The sequence below is a fragment of the Etheostoma spectabile genome, unplaced genomic scaffold (genome assembly GCF_008692095.1).
Source record: "Etheostoma spectabile isolate EspeVRDwgs_2016 unplaced genomic scaffold, UIUC_Espe_1.0 scaffold119, whole genome shotgun sequence".
Classification (NCBI taxonomy): domain Eukaryota; kingdom Metazoa; phylum Chordata; class Actinopteri; order Perciformes; family Percidae; genus Etheostoma; species Etheostoma spectabile.
This window is the reverse complement of record NW_022605570.1, coordinates 490,983-503,266: the sequence shown is the minus strand read 5'-3', so window position 1 is coordinate 503,266 and position 12,284 is coordinate 490,983. Positions and strand designations below refer to the sequence as shown.

The 12,284-nt window shown below is 41.3% G+C and overlaps 1 long non-coding RNA gene across 1 annotated transcript in view; it reads left to right on the top strand.

Moving 5' to 3' along the window:
- LOC116685691 (uncharacterized) overlaps positions 1-8,464 on the top strand; it is a 15,625-nt gene extending 7,161 nt beyond the window's left edge. The window contains exons 2-3 of the long non-coding RNA XR_004331015.1: positions 1,140-1,142; positions 8,367-8,464. This is a non-coding gene — a long non-coding RNA (uncharacterized LOC116685691). The remainder of the gene's footprint in view (positions 1-1,139; positions 1,143-8,366) is intronic.
- Positions 8,465-12,284: the final 3,820 nt, after the last annotated feature.

The window sequence follows — 12,284 nt, the reverse complement described above, 5'->3', positions numbered from 1 at the left end:
TGGTCTCGGTTTAGGTGGTCTTGACTATATCACGGCCAGCCGCTGTGATGACCCCTCTTCGTACTTTAATCTTTCCACAATGCCATATGATACTGAAAATATGTTGGAAGTAGGGCTGGGCATCGTCAGTGAGTTCCCGATTCCCGTCCACAAGGTCCCCATTTGATTACATTTCCGATTCAATATCAATGACGTTTGGGAAATTTAAGTTACAATACCAATTTTGCATGGATGTAAAAAGAGATTCTCAGAGAACAAGAAGCCATGGTTAGTATTGCTAAGCCTCTGTCCTGATTGGCAGGTCGGCATTTAGCCATGCCCTGAAGCATCCCCTGCTTCATTGTATATTTAAAAAGAAATAGGACAATAAGTAACTAAATGAACATCGTGCTGTATATAAGAAGGCTTGAAGTAGCAATTGAGCCCATAAACTAAATACAATTAATTAAGAGGTAATAAATCAAGTGAGAAAAAGGGTCATTTTCTCATAGACTTCTAGAGAAACTTTTTATGCAACAAGTTTTAAATAAAATGCAGATTTAAAGCTCTTCCATATTGGCTTCACTTTTCCGGCACGGAAGCTCCATCCATTATTTTTACAGTCTATGATTTAAAGTGAAGGATTTTTACTTTTATACATACTTTTTTTAACTTTTACTCTTTCAGTTAAGTCCAACATGTAACTTCAGCAGCAAGTTTGGTAAATATCAGCTGCCAATCCCCTCTGCCATACATGGTACATTATATGTTATATACATTATTATATTCAACAGTTAGACCTACACAATTGCTACAACTTGACCTCTTTTAGGGGATATTTTCTCTATTTCAAGACTTCAAGAGAGCCCGCTCTGTGCGTCCAACAAAGGGCATTTGTGCTACGAAACCCTGCATGGCTCTATGTTGTCTTATGGGAGGTTGTCTAAGCTTCCTATAAGCCCATATCACCAAGACAGGCGTCAAACGGCTTTAGCTTGTGTTTTTCCTGTGCATTAACACTGTGTACAGAACCAAATGAGTATATTAAAAAGTGCTAATTCCAAGCAAACATCGTCGATTGCCAAAATAAAGGTCTTTGATATGAAACAGTGCTGATATGTGTTTGGCTGACGCTTGGGAATGCTTCTGTGTAGGTACAGTACGTATGTATGTGAGCAGTGCCACCATTACTGAAATAGACGTTCCACCTCGCTGCTTGCTCAGTCAGCTGATGGCGTGCACTTCCCTGCACTGTTTGTAGAAGCTTAGGCCTAGACTTCCTTATTAGAATCTTAAACTTGAGTTGCATGGCAAATAATAGATGTTGCCCTGTGCCAAGTGCAGGCTTAAGGTGAGGGATTAGCTGCGATAAGCCAACCCTTTTGCCTTCTCCACACACAGAGTCAATGCGTAACGTGTGCTAATGGCAAGGGTAAATTGAATACTTAAGCTCGGCACACATAGGTCTCCATATCTTCACTCGCAGCCACCTACATCGCAGCTCTACCTGCCAAACCACACGGCTAAATAAGCCTATGAGATAGACAGAGTGCTAACTGTGCGTTTGGCCCTCAGCTACTCCACCGCTCACTCACCACAGCGGGATGATGCTCAAGGTGGGGGTCCCGTTGACAGAGAGCCAGTGTTACCTGTAGCCCCGGCTCATTTGCTGTGAAGGATTTAGGCGTCATTCAATCACGGTGTAATTCAAATCCTTTGTTGCTCTCTGACTACTGTTCCGCTCCATTCTTCAATGATACCTCTGTTTTCCTGTCTCCGAGCAGCAATATTTGAATCCTCAGATGGCCCTGCAGTATCAGTTTGTTCCTGAAACAAGCTGACAGTTTCCCCACACCCATCTCATCCCCCTCTACATGATGAAAAAAATGTCAGTAGACATTCCTGCATTCCTGGGTGTTAGGTGCCGCCTTAGAAACAACCCCAGAGAAAGAAACACGATCACTTTCAGTATGTTCCTGTCTCTTTTGCTCAGCCTTCCTCTCATTTTGTTGGTTTGTCTCTGTCTTTGCTTCTCTCTGTCATATTCTCACTAGGTCTGCAACTAGAAATTGTCTCTTCATTCTTGATTAACCCTTGTAATGTCTTCACTTTCGGGACCCTCTCATATCCCTCGGGTCAAATTGACCTGTGACATATTTGGGTTTTTTAACACAATTCTGAAACAAAATTTTACTTCAGAATCTATTAACAAATATTTCCTATATCTCAATTTCAAAAGACTGAGATAACATACTGTATATGTTTAGGGAATGCAACCAGTCTCTACTAGAACACAGTTAAAAATGGAAGTGTGGTTCATTTTTTGTTTTAAGGTTATGATTCATGTTAAAAATCCACTATGGAAAAAACATAAGTGGTCTTATCCAGAATAATTTTCTGAATTTTCTGAATCAGGAATACATGTTTATCACAGAAAATAAAGTAAGGCCATTGATTTTTAGGTAGAAAATAAACATTTTTCCTCTGGTAAAAATGTGAAATGGTTCAATTTGACCCAAATACAATACTTAATCTCTTGTTTCTTTTCTTGATAAATTGATTTAACCTATAAAAAGGCAGAAAATGGTAAAAAATGTCGACTGGTGTTTCCCAAAGCTCAAGATGATGTCATCATATGTGTTTTTTGTCCACAACTCTAAAATATTCAGTTTACTAACACAGAGGAGTGAAGAAACTAGAAAACATTCCAATTTAAGAAGCTGCAATCAGAGAATTCTGAAGTTTTCGGTTTAAAAGTGACTCAACCGATTAATCGATTATAGTGTACAAAGTACAAATAGTTTACAACTAATTGATTATTAGATTAATCTTTGGAGTTCTAATTCAAATCTTTTTCTCTAGAGCCTGAAAAAGCTGTGCAGTGTAAGAAAACACAGCAGCCTGCCCACTGGCATCGTCATCAAGCCAAATCTGGCATACTGATTGCACAGTGTTTACCTGGCACGCTCGTCTTTAGCTGTCACGTCCGCCCACCCTAGTCACCCTTGAGTCAACATTCCCAATTCTTCCCGCAACATCGTCCGGTCAACATGCAGCGCCCAGGCCAAGTCCCCACCGTGGCTCCCCAGAGGCAGCTCACTGGTCCTGGATACAGTACAAGCTGAGCCCCAATGCGGAGGTCAGCAGAGGTAAGGAGGAAGTAACTGGAAATATTTAATTACGAGCCTCTGTGGTGCGATGAGCAGCTCAACTCATGGCGCCGAGTTCAAGAGAACTGAACAAACTGGAGCTTAGAATGGTTCCTGACTTTTACTGAGCGGGATTTAATGCTGCACTTGGCAAAGGCTTGATGTAAAAAATACATCCATCTTTTCCGACTAAATCACAAATTGAGGCAGCTTAAGAAAAGAATGTGGCATCCTCTATAATTAAGAGCCTGTGGATTCACCCTATTTGCCTAAATTATGGCTATGGTCACTGGCTCAAAATGTATTTGGCACACAGTGAAATTGATTGAAGCTGAACAGCGACACAAAATGCTGTCCCCTAATAAGCACCAGTCAGCCATGTGCTCAGTCTAGAGAAAGCTGGACACAACAACTCTTCTCAATATCTATTTATTTTTATTTTATTTATTTTTTTAGGTCTGAGGAGTTACACCATTAAGTCCAGTATTCTATTACCCAATTATATCTTGCTGCCCAAAAAAGTGAGAAATTGCTGCTGTTATCTGCAGAATTTGCTTCCTTTCTTGGCAAACCCGTGTCTACTTATCCTCTGACTTGTCATAATTAAGTAACACCACTTTTGGAAGATCTAACAATATCCAGACCATCCCGACATAATAAAGATGACTTTAGGAAAGGCATTTCCTGGCTCCTGAGGTGAGTTATTACGTTAAATACCGTCCAAAAGACTCCTTAATCCAGAGCAGCAGGCCACATATGCTGTGATGTTCTGTTGGCATGGAAGCCTTAAACAACACCCACAGTTTCTTTAACATTGCAACCGAATAACTTACTTCTTAAAAGCAAAGATTGTATGTTATTTTCCTCAAAATTGCCTAACTGTGTGGTGATGGCGCAGTGAGCAAGACACTTAATCCCTAGTTGCTCCAGAGGTGTACAACCTCTGACATATATAGCAATTGTATGTCGCTTTAGATGAAAGCGTCAGCTAAATGACATAATGTAATGTCACTGCATTCTCGTGACATCAAAATCCATCCTCTCAGGCGTCAAGTAAATTTGTTTCTGTCATAGTGCGTTCCATGTATCTTGGAACTTGGAAGCCAAAGAAACTTCGGTCTTTCCGAGTACAAATGGAACGTACCCTTTCCGCGCAATGCAAACTGACTTATTGCATGTTTACGTGTTGTAGAACATAAACTATTTGGTGAATTCTTTTACACAAAGCTAAATTCAAGTGCAGACATGTTCAGCTGGAAGTGTCAAACTTGAACTGTTCATTAAGCTACACAAGAGGACAGTAATTGAACTGGCAACATGGCTTATGCAAAACAAAAAAAGTCAGGAAGTGGATGCTTTAAGATGGGGGGGGGGGGGGGGGGGGGGGGGGATAAGTAAGTTCGCTGCTGGTTGTAATGGCTAAAAAAACAAATTGCCAGTCGTCATTTACTACGTAATACCTCATTAAAGCCCCACCAGCCGTGACCTCGCAAACAATTTGAGAAATTCAAATCAAACCTCACGAGTCAACTGTTGGTTTAAAAAGGTAAAGTAGAGGTAACAAGCGATTCCTGACAATGGATTTGTTGGCTGCCATCTGAAACTTATTTAGACCGGGGCTGTGCCTCCTGGAGACAATCACACAGAGCTTTAGAGATAAACTCTGCTCAGAGAAGCTTAGTTTGGAATCAACTGATCAGGATACTAGAGGAAGACTTTTGACAATGTGAAACTCATAAGGTGATGAGTCCAGATGTGGCAAATTAGGATTGGACATGATACCACAGCTGGCTTGTTTTACATCCACGCAAACACACGATGCACAAAAAGGAGATCTAATTGTGTGGTTTGCTTATTCAAACACAGACTCGCTAATGACGACATGCTGCATTCACATTGTTAAAGTGTGCGGTAGCCAGCACACCACATGTTTATTGGTCTGAATGGAGAAAAACATGTTCAAAGATGGACGAAGACTGGTGGCAAAGTTAACTTTCTCCCACTTTTGTCATGAAGACAGATCAAATGTTGACAACATTAGCTAAGTTAAAGAAATGTATTTCTGTGCATCTGTTCCTGCTCTTTGTGACTGCCAACTATTTCACTGAACATTTTGGATTGGAGCATTGGAGAATTTTGAATTCTCAACATGCTGAAAGACACATTCAATGTTCTGCTTTGAATTCCACTTTGAATTACAGTTGAACATAAATTACTATTTTTAGCAACACGGAGTGAAATTTTGAAACAAGGTGGCAGTAGTTCAGTCCGTAGGGAGTTGGGTTAGAAACCGGAGGGTCGCTGATTCAAGTCCCCGTATGGACCAAAGTACAGTGTGTGGATTGCTAGCTTTAGAGAGATGCTAGTTCACCTGGTTCTTGAGCAAGGCGCTGTCCCCACCCCATCCACTCAGGGTGCTGGTACAGCACTGGCAGCCCACTCACTCTGACACGTGTGTGAGAGCTTTGTAAAAAACTATTTTCTGCTCAAATCTGAAACTATAAAAAAAAATATATAATAATAAAGTGATGGGGATATGATCAACCAAGCAGCATCAATGACAAATGAAAGTTTGTTCTCAAGCCAACGGGCAAAACACTTATCATTCCAGTGCTGATATTACTTTGATCACTTCTGTGGATACAGAACGGTCCATGATGATGTATTGTATAGGCCAAACCAGAAGCACATAAGAGACTAACAATTCAACAATTGCTGTATTGAGTTTGGGGGAAAAAATAAGCAAACATATGCTCATTATAGTGACAGATGTTAGAATATTTTCTTGAAATTTATACAAATAGAAAGCCAACATATGTGTTTTTAATCCTAACTTTTACTGAGTTCACTGTTGTACAGTGTTTTGAGACCATGTCTTATGGTGATATTGCACTTGAAATAAAATTGAATTGAATTATCCTTTTGTATTGTCATCCCCACCAATGTTTCATTAGCCTGCCAAGATAATATCGCCAACAGTTTCAACAGACAACAGCTCATACATTTGAGATAATAATGGATGCTATTTACCTAAATTCTTTTCAAGCTCAACCATAAATAAAACCCTGAGAATGAATGAACAATGAGAATTAAAGAGACTTTAACTCTTGCTGTGTGCGAATACACACCTATACTGTACACCACACTCCAATGTCAGAGTCCTGAAATCTGCTTAGACAACTGGAGAAGCCTGAAATCAACTTAAAAACCCTCAAATATATTATATGGACTGTATCTATTGGGGAGAATGCAAGTTAAAGTACTGTTAAGAATACCAAGTGATCTTTGCAAGTAACATATATCTGGGTGATATAAATTAATTTTCTTAGGGTAGCAGTATGAGCAGGGTGCGATTTGCTGGGGGAGGAGATGCGTGGGATTTTCCCCTCTTTGGTCGACACATCCCTGCCTCTGCTGAATTATTATTATCCCCGGTGGGGACAAAATGGACAGTGTCTTCCCCATTCCCACCAAAATTGATCAAACTGATCAATGCTACTTCATCAATAAACCGTATGAAAGTATTTTAAGTTGCAGTAAGTAAAGCAGTGTAACGTGAACAGCCTTAGTGAGATAGAACAAGAAACGGCAGGTTGTATTTAGCCACTACAGAGCTCCGGGACGCCGTGAGCCGGATACAAGCACCGACTGATGGTCCTTTCAGTGGATATGGTAGTGAAGTTAAGCCAGAAAAAGAGAAAATCATGCTGCCAAGTTAAGGCACTAAAAGGACTAGTAAAGTTTAGAAAGAAGATCGTGGTTTAGATTAAAACACTCCTGGGTGAAAGTATTTCTTTTCCCGCTGCAAAGTGAACTCCGCTCTCTGACTTGAAAGCGCTGTACTTCATTTTGAAAGCGCTGTACTTCATTTTGAAAGCGCTGTCCTTCATTGTGAGGCCATATTTTAGTGTTTTGGCCGAGTGGCACTATATCCATGGTATTAGATGGGGGATTTAAATCTTGCATGTTTTATTTTGTTATGCATGATCTAAAAACATTGGTTTATGTTGGTCTCAAATGAACAAATCTCGCCCTGGGAGACATTTCACTTCAAAAATAAAGATGTAGGGACCTAGTTTACCATGTGGCTATGCCTTTCAGATGCTACTTTGCTCCAGCGTAAAAAATGTAAAGCTATTGGATGGATTACCTGTGTAATGTTAAATAGACCGACATAGTCCACAGAGAAAGAATCTAAATGACTTTCACTTTCAATTTGTTTTTGGTTCATGGCCAAATGGCTGCAGACCTTATACTAGCTGCACTTTGTGTTTAGCACTAAGTAGCCGATATTAGCATGCTAACACCCTCAGAAGAGGTAAGCAGCATATGGCACTGCAGCATGTTTTTGAAGGTGATTACATGGATGACAAATTACTTCTTCAAACATTTTCCTGTAACAAATAAAAAATGGAACAATAACAGCTGGTGGAGAAAACACATGTCACATAATACCTTTGTGTATATTGAAGTGTATACAAACCAAAAGGTTCCTATGCAGAATAAAAGCAGCATAAATGCCAGTGGGGAGATTGTACAAAGTGATTCTTAACACTTTTTGCCAACTGGCTTTTCTGTTCAGCAAAATTGGCCTTAACTATTGCGGCCATTAAACTTTTCTTAAAGTCTGCCGTCCTTTAAAAGTGGTCTTTTAATCCGGATGGCTGTGGTCAAAGCAGGATGGAGGAACACAGCCGAAGTGAGCCAGCTGAAGCAGCCACTTATCATCACCAGTTAATTAAGTAGATCTCTAAGTTTCTGAGCAGAAAGAATGCAGCAGGAAGCCAGAAGCAAGTACTCCGCAGGGGCCACCAAACTTCACTCAAATGGAAGGAAGCAAGTTTGATCCCTTTTAAGTAACGATTCAATGTGATTTTGCAATAATATGAAATAATATGAAATAATATGTCTATGGTCTACCAAGGTACCGGCTGTTCTTTATAGACTCTGCAAGAAGCTGCTGCAGCATTGCACATTTTAGATATATACTCTCATAAAATATAAAACAATAGCTGAACACAGTGCTGCTGCTCAAGTGATTTTGTGTAATTTTGCGTAAATTACGGCTGTTGCTGTATCCTTTCTAGCCACAAACCTTTGCAAGGCTCAGGTCACAGCAGACATTAGGACTTTTCATAGTAGGAAAAGCACAGGTGGGAATCAGGCATGGATTGGCCATCGAGAGTACCGGGAGATGTCCCCGTGGGCCGGTCTCTTTGTGTGGGCTGAGTGGGCCAGTCTAGAAATCTAGACGCACCCTAGCGGCAGAAAATGCAATTTGCAGCCAGGGTTAGTCTAGCAACTCTCTGTTGGCTTGCGAGCTGGAAAAAAAACAATTACAAAACCAAGAAAATATGCATTTCAATATTCAATATCAGCTTTCAAGCTGGGGATCAGAGTTCACTTCACGGCAAAAACAAAAATACTTTCACCCAGGACACGCTCCTGTGCTTTATGTTTACAATGGTCTATTGGTGAGTATTGATCACTATGAGGGTGGGGGGGGATACATTTTGCCCCCACCTGGGATAAAAATAATTCAGCAGAGGCAGGGATATGCAACATTTCCCCCACCCTCCTTTTAACAATGTTCAATACATTCCAACAGTATACAACACCCTTATTCCACGTATTTCATAGAAATACGTTTGTAATGAGGCATCGTTTCTGGCTTGAAAGAGCTTGTGAGTTGACAATGCACATTCAGCTAAAATTAGATTTGCCTCCATTTGACACCAAATAAACCTTGTAAGCACATCAAATCATTACAAAACGGCAAGGCATCAATTACCATCAACCACAACTGTGAAGACAGAGAGGGGCCCAGAAAGGAAATGGAGCACTGCTGGTCAAGAGACAAGCTGGAACTGTTACAGAGGACCAAAAACACAGTAAGGAATCATTTTAGACATCTGCGCTCCCTCCCTCCCTGCCCCATCCTGCCTCCTGCACAATTCAATAAGCTGTAGAAATGTGCTGCGTTATGGTTGGATGTCCTCTGTCGCTGAGAATAGCGTTTCGCTGTGTCAGAGATTTTTCTACCTCAACCTCCGCCCGGATCATGGGTGCTGCTCTCCGCCCAGGGAAGAAAAGGAGGGAGGGAGTTTTCCAGAGGCACGAGCCACCTGCTGACAACCGCCATTCTTTTCCACCCCCCTCCAAAAAAAAAACACACCTCACACACCACCACACACACATCCTCTCTCGCCTAAACCCAAACAACTGCTCAGCATTAAGGTGTGGATCTGTCGTTAGTTAGCTTGGCCTGGCTGGGTGAGACCATTGTTATTGTTAAAGCGAGGGCTGTTTGCACAAGCCATATCTTTGGAGGGAAACGGTACTCCTCTGCGGCTTTTTTTCCCACTCAGACCGAGTGGATTGGGTTTCCTCTCGTTTCTCCGACCTCTCGCACAACGCGGTGCAATCCGCTAATGCACATATTTTCATCAGCAACAACTCAGGTTGCTGGGAAATGCGTCCAGGGGCATGAAGTGATCTGGTCTACTTTCTGCACCATTAAGTCTGAAAAGGTAACTTTTGGATGGGATAATCATAATTTTCAGCCCAGGGGTTTTGCTGAGCTAATCATTTGGAAAGCAAAAAAGAAAAGCAAGGAAATTGAAATGTCGAGACAGAAGCAGAGATGTGGAGGCAGAGTGTGGCGGCAGGAGTTGGGTCAGTGATGGATGGCAGACTGAGCAATTCTCCCCGGGAGTTGCCTGGGTCTTTTCTAAGTGTTGTTTAAACAGCACGAGGAACAGAATGACGTTCAGTCAACAGACACCCGCTGGCCAGAGACTCAGATCAGAGTGGAACCGACACACACAGGCTTGAGGCGGCGGTTAATCACTCCAGATCTTCCAAGAATGGCACGTCACACCTATCTGAAAGCTCACAGGCACCAAGACATGACATGCTTCCTTCAGATTCTTCCAGAGCTCTGACCCTCTCCTGTTGCCCTTTCTAGCAGCACACAACTGTCATAGGCATTCAATGGTCATAGATTTAATAGGATGCAATTTATAGCATAATAATATCCCTAAGAACTGATGGCCATCCACTGGTGATAGAAACACACCAATGCATGAGCTGTTGGGTCTGTAAATCGACTAACAACAACCTGTACATCTGCATCAATCTTGTCCATGCTTGTCGCCATTTCAATGTCATAATTTTTCATGGATCAAGCCATTTTTTTCTGGCTCTGCGACAAGAAGATTATCTCCTTAAATTGAAGATAAAAAGAAATGTGGGTGCAGATTCACAGGTCTGGAACTGGGCTACCACAGACAGCACAGCGTTGGCTAGCTGTAAACCAAAGTTGTGTAACAGGTCACAGGACTTATATTAACTTGGATAATTGTGGGTAACGGGTCAGTTTTTGGACGGAGCTTTGCGGGTCCAAAGCTGGACTGTGCAGTAGAGCTGCCCCCTCTTAGTTGACTAATCCGTCATTTTGGTTGACTAAGAATTATTCAGTCGATTGGTCATTTTTTATGCATTTTCATGCTAAATGATTTATTTCCAAGAAACTTTTGAGCACATTTCTGCTACAGGGGTACTCAGTTTTCCAGGTGGTAAATGGACTGGGTTTATATTGCACTTTTTCAGTCTTAAACGGCCACTGCAGCACACAGATATTTTGATCAAATCAACTTATTAGTCAATTAGTCAACTAAATCATGAGTGTTTCTTGAATTCTTGAATAAATTTCCTTAGTTGAGGATTGGCCTACTGTGCAAGTCCCAACAACGCTACAACAGTTAAGGATGCAGTTGTCCCACAGCAAATTAAGGGAAATCATTAAATACTCCAAAGAAAATACTCCACACTCATGTTTAGTTTGCATCTTTGGATGGATTCTAAAGGCAAATTAAAATAATATGGCTACATGTATGAAAACTGCTCATCAGCACGTCCTGTATGATTCAAACTATTTTCACTTCACACTTTGGAACAAGTAGTATGCAGTAACACAACACTGAAGTGCAGAATCTTAGTATCTGTCTTTAGTTAAACCAGAAGGGTTTCCTGTTCTTCCAATTCTGCAGACATTGCATGAACGTAGTTCAGAGTAAATGCTCTTTCTGACAGAAAACAACAGGAATAGTAGGACATATCTTCAGACAGATGCTTCCAACTCTCCCAAAGATAATTCCATTGGTCATTTTTAAAAAATGTAATGTTTAACTTGGCAAACGTTGCATATTCAAAATAGAATGTGTTTCAGAAACCTGGACACACATCTGTCACTCCCTATAGCTGTGAAGCACAGAAATGCAAAGCGGGCCCAATGGGACTCCCAAAGAAAAGCAGACGGGGTTTAGCAGTTGACTCCCACTGTTTGCTCAGATTTTTGACGCTGTAGCTCCAAGTCCAGATGAGAAGTTTCCCAAGACCTAGGCCTGCCTGCCTGCCAGCTGCACCCACCAGCCTCTGGTCATCCCCTAAAACACCACTGAAAGGACTTCACCTTCATCCTTCAGCAGCTTTGAAAACCACAGACAGATCTCTCACAAACGGTTGGAAACTTAAAATTGTTTGAAAGCAAAAAGACAATTGGTGAAAAGTTCCAGATGTGGTATTACACATTCACTTTAGATAGTTGAGCGTGCTGAATTCACAGTTGTCATATGAATCATTTTTGGAGTCTAACTTGCCTGTGTGACATGTGGAGGAGGAGGAGCAGTGTGTTCAACCATATGCTCATCTCAGATTTTTTGCTTTGCATTTTTCTTTTTCTTTTTTTACTGTTTTGACAAGATTTCATGTGGGAGTGGAGGTCATTGATGCTGTCACAATGTATGTGTGTGTGTGTGTGTGTGTGTGTGTGTGTGCGTGTGCGTGTGTAGATCTGCCAGGTAACAGCTGAGCACCTGTTCTTCACTGCCAATGTACAGGAAAGGGTTCATTCCAAGCTGTTCTCACTGCTAGTGACGGTTGGTCATTGGCCCTCACCGCCAGATACCGATGCATAAGACACCCTTTACAACCATTTTGGACGCACTGGGCAAAGCAACAGAATAGAATTTAATGCAGTACTTTATACTTAGTATCAAGGGTGACAATGGTAGAGAGTAGTATTTAAGTGAATGGGTCGAACAACACAGGACTTTCAATCAGGAGACTAGGGGTTGTGTTGTATCTTTTAAAGCC